This window comes from Eleutherodactylus coqui, chromosome 1 (assembly GCF_035609145.1).
Source record: "Eleutherodactylus coqui strain aEleCoq1 chromosome 1, aEleCoq1.hap1, whole genome shotgun sequence".
Taxonomy (NCBI): domain Eukaryota; kingdom Metazoa; phylum Chordata; class Amphibia; order Anura; family Eleutherodactylidae; genus Eleutherodactylus; species Eleutherodactylus coqui.
The window spans coordinates 286,913,263-286,922,971 of NC_089837.1; positions in this window are offsets into that span (position 1 = coordinate 286,913,263).

The following is a 9,709-nucleotide window of genomic DNA, read 5'->3' on the forward strand; positions in this document are numbered from 1 at the left end:
CTCTAGCCCTGCCTTATCTCTCCTTGCTATGGGGGAATCCCTGGGAGAACCCCTCTAGCCTGACCATCTCTAGCCCCTCCCTCTCTATCTCCTTGCTATGGGAGAATCCCTCGGGGATCTCCTCTAGCCCTACCCTCCCTCTCTCCCCACTATGGGGGAATCTTAGATATTAGAAAAAACTTTCTAACAGTGAGGGTGATCAATGAGTAGAACAGGTTACCATGGGAGGTGGTGAGTTCTCCTTCAATGAAAGTGTTCAAAAAAAGGCTGGACAAATATCTGTCTGGGATGATTTAGTGAATCCTGCACTGAGCAGAGTGTTGGACCCAATGACCCTGGAGAAATCTTCCAACTCTACCATTCTATGAATGCGCGATTTTCACGTTAATTAAGTTTGGGACTGCTGTGCACGTGATTTTTTTGTGCAGTTAGCCACAATTTTTTTGTACGGCTAACTTCTGCACGATTTGCACGTCCATGTGAACGTGCCCTTAAATTGAAAAATAAAATCTTACCCTCACTCCAAAAGTGTCCACAGTCTTTACCCCTCTTTTATAGAGCTTTAAAATAAATAATAATGTAGCATTAAAGGAGATGTCCCGCGCCGAAACGGGTTTTTTTTTTTTTAACCCCCCCCCCCGTTCGGCGCGAGACAACCCCGATGCAGGGGTTAAAAAAACCACCCGCACAGCGCTTACCTGAATCCCGGCGGTCCGGTGACTTCAATACTTACCGCTGAAGATGGCCGCCGGGATCTTCTACCTTCGTGGACCGCAGCTCTTCTGTGCGGTCCACTGCCGATTCCAGCCTCCTGATTGGCTGGAATCGGCACGTGACGGGGCGGAGCTACACGGAGCCCCTCTCTGGCACGAGCGGCTCCATAGAAGAAAGCTGAAGACCCGGACTGCGCAAGCGCGGCTAATTTGGCCATCGGAGGCCAAAAATTAGTCGGCACCATGGAGACGAGGACGCCAGCAACGGAGCAGGTAAGTATAAAACTTCTTATAACTTCTGTATGGCTCATAATTAATGCACAATGTACATTACAAAGTGCATTATTATGGCCATACAGAAGTGTATAGACCCACTTGCTGCCTCGGGACATCTCCTTTAATAGTACTCCTGACATTAAATGAAAGTTCATTAAAACTATAAATTTATAATGTAATTCAACTTATCTTGTGTTCAACAGCACTAATAGAATAAGTAGCATATATATATATATATATATATATATATATATATATATATATATATATATATATATATACAAGGCTGGTTTTAGAGAAAGTGTGGCCCTGGGCAAAATACGAAGTAGGGCCCCCAAATACTGAAATACTGCATAAGGGCTCATGTCCACGGACGTGTTTTCACAGTGTATTATGCATGCGTTGGAGGGATGTGTGATGCACAGTGAATAGAATCAATGAAAGTAAAAAAAAAAGCCGCATTGTGCATATCAAAGTATGCGTGATACTTGAGCATGTGCAGTGTCATACGCAGTCATACGGGGTCTCTGCTATCTCTCTGCTGGCAGAGCGTATGGTTACAAAATGGTTGAAATGCTGTGGGGAGCCCTGCAGCATTTTACGCATATGCCCGTGGACATGAGCCCTTAACAACAACGACATGTTCAAGATATTCAGCAGGTGGTGTGCAGAGTGCAGCTGTTGTTAGGGTCTTCTATATATATAAAATTGAATGTATGCGTGTGTGTCTGTCTGTCTGTGTGTGTGTTTGTCCTTTATGCCCTACTACTAGAGATGAGCGAGCACCAAAATGCTCGGGTGCTCGTTACTCGGGACAAAATTATCGTGATGCTCGAGGGTTCGTTTTGAGTAACGAACCCCATTGAAGTCAATGGGCGACCCGAGCATTTTTGTATATCGCCGATGCTCGCTAAGGTTTTCATTTGTGAAAATCTGGGCAATTCAAGAAAGTGATGGGAACGACACAGCAACGGATAGGGCAGGCGAGGGGCTACATGTTGGGCTGCATCTCAAGTTCCCAGGTCCCACTATTAAGCCACAATAGCGGCAAGAGAGGGCCCCCCACCCCTCCCAACAACTTTTACTTCTGAAAAGCCCTCATTAGCAATGCATACCTTAGCTAAGCACCACACTACCTCCGACAAAGCACAATCACTGCCTGCATGACACTCCGCTGCCACTTCTCCTGGTTTACATGCTGCCCACCCCCCCCCCCCGCACGATGCAGTGTCCACAGCGCACACCAAAGTGTCCCTGCGCAGCCTTCAGCTGCCCTCATGCCACGCCACACTCATGTATATTTATAAGTCCGTCTGCCATGAGGAGGAACCGCAGGCACACACTGCAGAGGGTTGGCACGGCTAGGCAGCGACCCTCTTTAAAAGGGGCGGGGCGATAGCCCACAATGCTGTACAGAAGCAATGAGAAATCCAATCCTGTGCCACCTCCATCAGGAGCTGCACACGTGGGCATAGCAATGGGGAACCTATGTGCCACACACTATTCATTCTGTCAAGGTGTCTGCATGCCCCAGTCAGACCGCGTTTTTTTATAAATAGTCACAGCCAGGTACAACTCCGCAATGGGAATTCTGTGTGCACCCACAGCATGGGTGGCTCCCTGGAACCCACCGGCAGTACATAAATATATCCCACTGCATTGCCCATCACAGCTGAGGTAATGTCGTGCTCAATGCAGGTGGGCTTCGGCCCACACTGCATGCCCCAGTCAGACTGGGGTTCTTTAGAAGTGGACACATGCAGTTACAACTCCGTGTGGACCCACGGCATGGGTGACTCCCTGGAACCCACCAGCAGTACATAAATATATCCCATTGCAGTGCCCAACACAGCTGATGTAACGTCAGCTGTAATGCAGGTGGGCTAAAAATTAATTGGATTACACTGTAGACGAGGGCCCCCAAAAATTGGTGTACCAACAGTACAGTAATTGCCCATGCCCAACCAAGAGGGCAGGTGAAACCCATTAATCACTTTGGTTAATGTGGCTTAATTGGTAACTAGGCCTAGAGGCAGCCCAGTTAAAATTAAAATTTGTTCAGGTGAAAGTTTCAACGCTTTAATGAGCATTGAAACGTATAAAAATTGTTTACAAAAATTATATGACTGAGCCTTGTGGGCCTAAGAAAAATTGCCCGTTCGGCGTGATTATGTGAGGTTTCAGGAGGAGGAGCAGGAGGAGGAGGAGGAATATTACACACAGATTGATGAAGCAAAAAGGTCCCCGTTTTTGATGGTGATAGAGAACGATGCTTCCAACTGCGGGTGCAGCCTACGTATTGCTTAGGTATCGCTGCTGTCCGCTGGTGAAGAAGAGAAGTCTGGGGAAATCCAGGCTTTGTTCATCTTGATGAGTGTAAGCCTGTCGGCACTGTCGGTTGACAGGCGGGTACGCTTCTCCGTGATGATTCCCCCAGCCGCACTAAACACCCTCTCTGACAAGACGCTAGCCGCAGGACAAGCAAGCACCTCCAGGGCATACAGCGCGAGTTCAGGCCAGAAAGCTGTCAAAGGCCTTAGAGAGTGTTCCCCTGCCTGTGCTGTACATGCTGCCTGATCTCCGCGCCTCCCCTGCTACCTGGCCCTCGGAACTGCGCCTTCTGCCACTAGCGCTGTCGGATGGGAATTTTACCATCAGTTTGTCCATCAGCGCCCTGTGGTATAGCATCATTCTGGAACCCCTTTCCTCTTCGGGAATGAGAGTGGAAAGGTTCTCCTTATACCGTGGGTCGAGCAGTGTGTACACCCAGTAATCCGTAGTGGCCAGAATGCGTGTAACGCGAGGGTCACGAGAAAGGCATCCTAACATGAAGTCAGCCATGTGTGCCAGGGTACCTGTACGCAACACATAGCTGTCCTCACTAGGAAGATCACTTTCAGGATCCTCCTCCTCCTCCTCCTCTGGCCATACACGCTGAAAGGATGACAGGCAAGCAGCATGTGTACCCTCAGCAGTGGGCCAAGCTGTCTCTTCCCCCTCCTCCTCATGCTCCTCCCCCTCCTTCTCCTCCTCAACGCGCTGAGATATAGACATGAGGGTGCTCTGACTATCCAGCGACATACTGTCTTCCCCCGCCTCCGTTTCCGAGTGCAAAGTGTCTGCCTTGAGCGGTCCCAGGCTCTGACTCTGTCCCAGCCTCCACTAAATTCACCGAATGTGCCGTCAGGGAGATATAGTGGCCCTGCCCGCCTGTGCTTGTCCACGTGTCTGTTGTTAAGTGGACCTTGGCAGTAACCGCGTTGGTGAGGGCGCATACAATGTTGCGGGAGACGTGGTCGTGCAGGGCTGGGACGGCACATCGGGAAAAGTAGTGGCAACTGGGAACCGAGTAGCGCGGGGCCGCCGCCATCATGCTTTTGAAAGCCTCCGTTTCCACAAGCCTATACGGCAGCATCTCCAGGCTGATCAATTTGGCAATGTGCACGTTTAACGCTACACCCAGCACAGACCCAGTACACTGAGGACAGTCATAGGCAGCCCAAATAGATTTTTTTCCCCAAATGTTTTTGCAAAGGCCCACTGCCTATATTCAATAAATATATGTCTTCTCTCCCTGCCTCACAATGTATGTCTTCTGTCCCTGCCTCACCACCACTGGCCCTGCACTATGTATAATTACTGCAGGGCGCAATGCTCTGCACGGCCGATATACAAAAAAAAAAAAAGTGCAACACTGCAAAAAGCAGCCTCCACAGTACTGCACACGGTTAGATGTGGCCCTAAGAAGGACCGTTGGGGTTCTTGAAGCCAAAAATACTCCTAACACTCTCCCTATAGCAGCTCCGGCACCAACAGCACTTTCCCTCCTCTATGTCAGAACGCATCTGTGGCGAGCCGCGGGAGGGGCCAATTTTTATACTCGGGTGACACCTGATATCGCCAGCCACTCACTGCAGGGGGGTGGTATAGGGCTTGAACGTTGCAGGGGGAAGTTGTAATGCCTTCCCTGTCTTTCTATTGGCCAGAAAAGCGCGCTAACGTCTCAGAGATGAAAGTGAAAGTAACTCGAACATCGCGTGGTACTCGTCACGAGTAACGAGCATCTCGAACACGCTAATACTCGAACGAGTATCAAGCTCGGACGAGTACGTTCGCTCATCTCTAGCTACTACACCATTTATCCGATCGCCATGAAACTTTGGGAAGTTGTTGAGTACACTCCTGGGAAGATTATAGGCATAGTAAAACTATCCTACGATAAATGGCGCGCGTGCGAGCGTCGTCGACAGTTGCGCCCCCCCCACGTAGATCGTTTGATTTCCATCACTGCCACTAATTCTCTCACTTCGCGATGTCATAGAAACCTGAAATTTGGCACGAGCCATGATTATGTCATAAATAGGAAAATGTAATGAGTCCCAACCCGATTATTCAATTCTAAGCGCCAAAGAATTAGCGTCCAAATTTTACGTACGGAATCTAATTTTCTCGCTTCCCAATGTCATAGAAACGTGAAATTTGGCACGAGCATTGATTATGTCATAAATAGGAAACGCTAATGGGTCCCAACTCGATTATTCAATTCTATGCGCCAAAGAATTAGCGTCCAAATTTTACGTACGGAATGTAATTTTCTCACATAGAAACATGAAATTTGGCACGGGCATTGAATATGTCATAAATAGGAAAAGCTAATGGGTCCCAACTCGATTATTCAATTCTATGCGCAAAATAATTAGCGTCCAAATTTTACGTACGGAATGTAATTTTCTCACATAGAAACTTGAAATTTGGCACGGGCATTGAATATGTCATAAATAGAAAACGCTAATGGGTCCCAACTCGATTATTCAATTCTATGCGCCAAAGAATTAGCGTCCAAATTTTACGTAGGGAATGTAATTTTCTCACATAGAAACTTGAAATTTGGCACGGCCATTGATTATGCCATGAATAGGAAAAGTTAATGGGTCCCAAGTCGATTATTCAATTCTAAGCGCAAAATAATTAGCGTCCAAATTTTACGTACGGAATCTTATTCTCTCACTTCCTGATATATATATAAATGAATGTCTGTCTGTCCCTTATGCATTACTACACCATTCATCCGATTGCCATGAGACTTTGGGAAGTAGTTGAGTACACTCCTGGGAAGATTACTGGCATAGTACATCTATCCTACGATAGGTGGTGGCGTGCGAGCGTCGTCGATAGTTATGCCCCCCAGACAAAGATCGTTCGATTTGCATCTCAAGCACGAAAGCAAAAGGCATTATAAGCAACGAGATGAGTGTTCAACCAGAAAATGATGCATCCGCCGAACGTTTCGCAAGACAATTGCTGGATATTGAGAATGCTGAGGTAAAATGAAAGCTGTGCTGTGATTGGTTGCTTGATGAAGGCCAGATGTTTTAACTGGCCAAAACGCGTCTACCATCATTTTAAGTAATAAACCCGTGGAACCGATTGCCTATACTGCAGAACTTTGTTCTATGCCTGCTGGGACCGGAGGCGTCTGTGCACGGACGCCTCCGTGAAGTAAGTTCAATATTATATTCATTTTTTCATATCTGCACTAATTGGTACCCTTTTCTTGAGCGCTGAGATCTTTTTTTCTTTCTTTCTACATATATTCCCCACCATTTATATGCTTGGGGCTCATCTCAAGTCGCTCTGCAGTATTTCTTTTACTTGCATGGACTGGGTACACGTCATCTCGACTTCATGATCTACATCTACATTCACTATTGCATTCTCCTTTAATGCAATACCACCTATGGTCATCTGAACAGTGAGCGCTTCCTTCTTATAACACTGTATGAAAGCTGTGCTGTGATTGGTTGCTACTTCTTATACTACTGAGGTTGCATGAAAGCTGTGCTGCGATTCGTTGTTATATATTATACCACTGAGGTAACATGAAAGCTGCGCTGTGATTGGTTGCTATATATAATACCGCAGAGGTAACATGAAAGCTGCGCTGTGATTGGTTGCTATTTTTTATATTGCTGAGGCAGAATAAAAGTTGCGCTGTGATTGGTTGTTATTTCTCTTACTGCTGAGGTAACATGAAAGCTGCGCTGTGATTGGTTGTTATATTTTATACTGCTAAGGTAACATGAAAGCTGCGCTGTGATTGGTTGTTATATATTATACCACTGAGGTAACATGAAAGGTGCGCTGTGATTGGTTGTTATCTAGATATATAAAAACGAATGAATGTATGTCTGTCTGTCTTCGCAGCAACGCGCGACGGGTAAGCTAGTATGAAATAAATTATTCATGTAGATTTCTAGTTACCAAATACCAAAACTAAATATTAAGACTGTACAGTCAATAAATATTACCTCCATAATGTTTTTAAATGCCCTACATAATGACTGATATTACCAATAATATCACCACACCATGCCCACTACCAGTATCACTATACAGTGAGTATTATTATCAGAATATAGGCCAAACAGGAGGATGGAAGAGAGGAAAAAGCAGCCTGAACTGAAATGAAAACTTAAAGCGGATGTGAAATCAGACAGAGAATGTGTCACTCAGCACAAATAGCACCCAGGACCCCTGGCAAATAGCTGATTTTGAATGCGGGTATCATGGGCAGTCAGACATTTCTCCTGAGATTTATTTTTTTATATACCTGTATATATTAGACCCGATAAACATCTGTGCTGGAATCTCCATTCGGACGTTCCTTCGCAGATCCAGCACAAAATAAGAAAAAGTGTTACATGCAGAGCTTTTTTCTTCCAGTAAAATACTGGGCAGCTGAGAGGAGACCAACCAGACCCCATTATAGTCAATGGGGTCTGTTCTGCGCTGTTTGGTTCCATCATAGAACTGATCCATTCAGCTAAGGGATTCCCCGTTCCTGCTCCTTGAGCTAAGCAGGACAACCTGAAAAATCCAGTTTTTCGGTTCAGATAAAGCCTTTAATAAAAATCTCTTATGCAAATAGCACAATTAAATTGCTCTGTAAATACCTGGAACAAGGGGTGTGTTGTATGAGCAACCTCTGATGTTCATACTAGAGTGCAATTTGCATTTTAAAATCTGGACAAATGATTCTGTATTGCAGATTTTTCCAATGTCTACATGAACAATAGTAAACAGTCAATGATCCGTCACAAGCAGTATCTAAGAAACTGTTTGCTTGGGCCACATTCCACTTGAACACTACATGAGCTAATTATATCACAGCGCTTATGTGAATGAGATGAAAGATTCAATGCTCGGCATTTTATTTATGTAATCATTAAGTATTATTAAGTAGTCCTAAACCTTAAAACATTGGAAACTAAAATCTAAAGGACCAGTCGCAGACTGAACAATTACACATAAGTCATCATGGGGTTTATGTTCTTCAATGTTTACTGCTCCATTCGGTCACAGCTATGATCAGGGACTACAGCTTAGCTGCATTGTGTAATGGAAGTTTGAGTAATTCCTCATACATTTGTGTATTAAATGCATCCCAAGTATAGTGAGAATACGTTTCAATGGGCCCATGCATACCACCATATAATAGTATGTAAAGTGACCAGACATCCTGATTTAGGTGGGGCAGTCCCGTTTTGGGACCCTGTGTCCTGCTTTCCTCAGAGTCCCAAGCAGGACAGCCATTTGTCCCGTTTCGGGACGTCTGTCCTGCTTTTGTCCTGCTTTCGGGATGCGGAGTCACCATGAAGGTGATTATCATCCAGGGTGCCGCGACTCCCTGGCTGGTAATTACTCACTGTCGCTTCTGTGGAATAGATACACTGTTGGCAGTGTGTGCACCCAGGATCTTCCTACCCTTACCTCTCTTCGTTGGTTCCGCAGGAGGAGGGGAGAGGGGAGAAGGAGTCCAGGTACACACATCTGCTGTCAGTGTGTGCATCCCACAGCAGTGCCAAGCGAAGGAGCAGCAGTGCTCTGAAAACAAGAAGGAGGTAAGTATATTGGTCTCAGAGGGAACTGTACTACTACTGGGGCTACTGTGGGGGTCACTGTTACTAATGGGGCCAATATAAGGGAAACTATTAGTAATAGTGTCCCCTATATCAGCCCCAGTAGTAATTGTACTACTACTGATGCCACTGTGGGGGTCACTATTACTACTGAGACCACTATGGGGATTACTACTACTACCGGGGCCGATATAGGGACACTATAACTATTGAAGCTGCTGCGGGGTTCACTATTACTACTGAGGCCACTGTGGAGGTCACTATTAGTACTGAGGCCACTGTGAGGGTCACTATTAATACTGGGGCTGATATAGGGCTCACTATTACTACTGAGGCCACTTTTAAGGTCACTATTACTACTGGCGCCAATATAGTGGACACTATTACTATTGAGGCCACTGTGGGGGTCACTATTACTACTGGAGCCGATATAGGGGACACTATTAGTACTAAGGCCACTCTGCACATGGCAACATACCTCAAGCTGACTTAGGGTATGTTTACATGTGGGGGAAATGCTGCAGAATATCCACAGCCGAACTTTCCATGGCAAATTCTGCATCCAAAAAACAGTCAAAATCTGTACCATTGTTGCAGATGTTGACTGGAAATCATCTGCATATCCGCAGCTGATTTCATTAGATGTGGTGCTCCCCCTCACCTCCTCCAAAGACTTTTCATTGTCAGCACTCCCCGACCTAGTCAGGTGAGGCCACTACAGGCCACTGGGAACTGGACATCGGGGAGCGCTAATAGCGGGAAATCTTCAGAGGAGGTTAAGGGGGGCACCGCATAGTACGA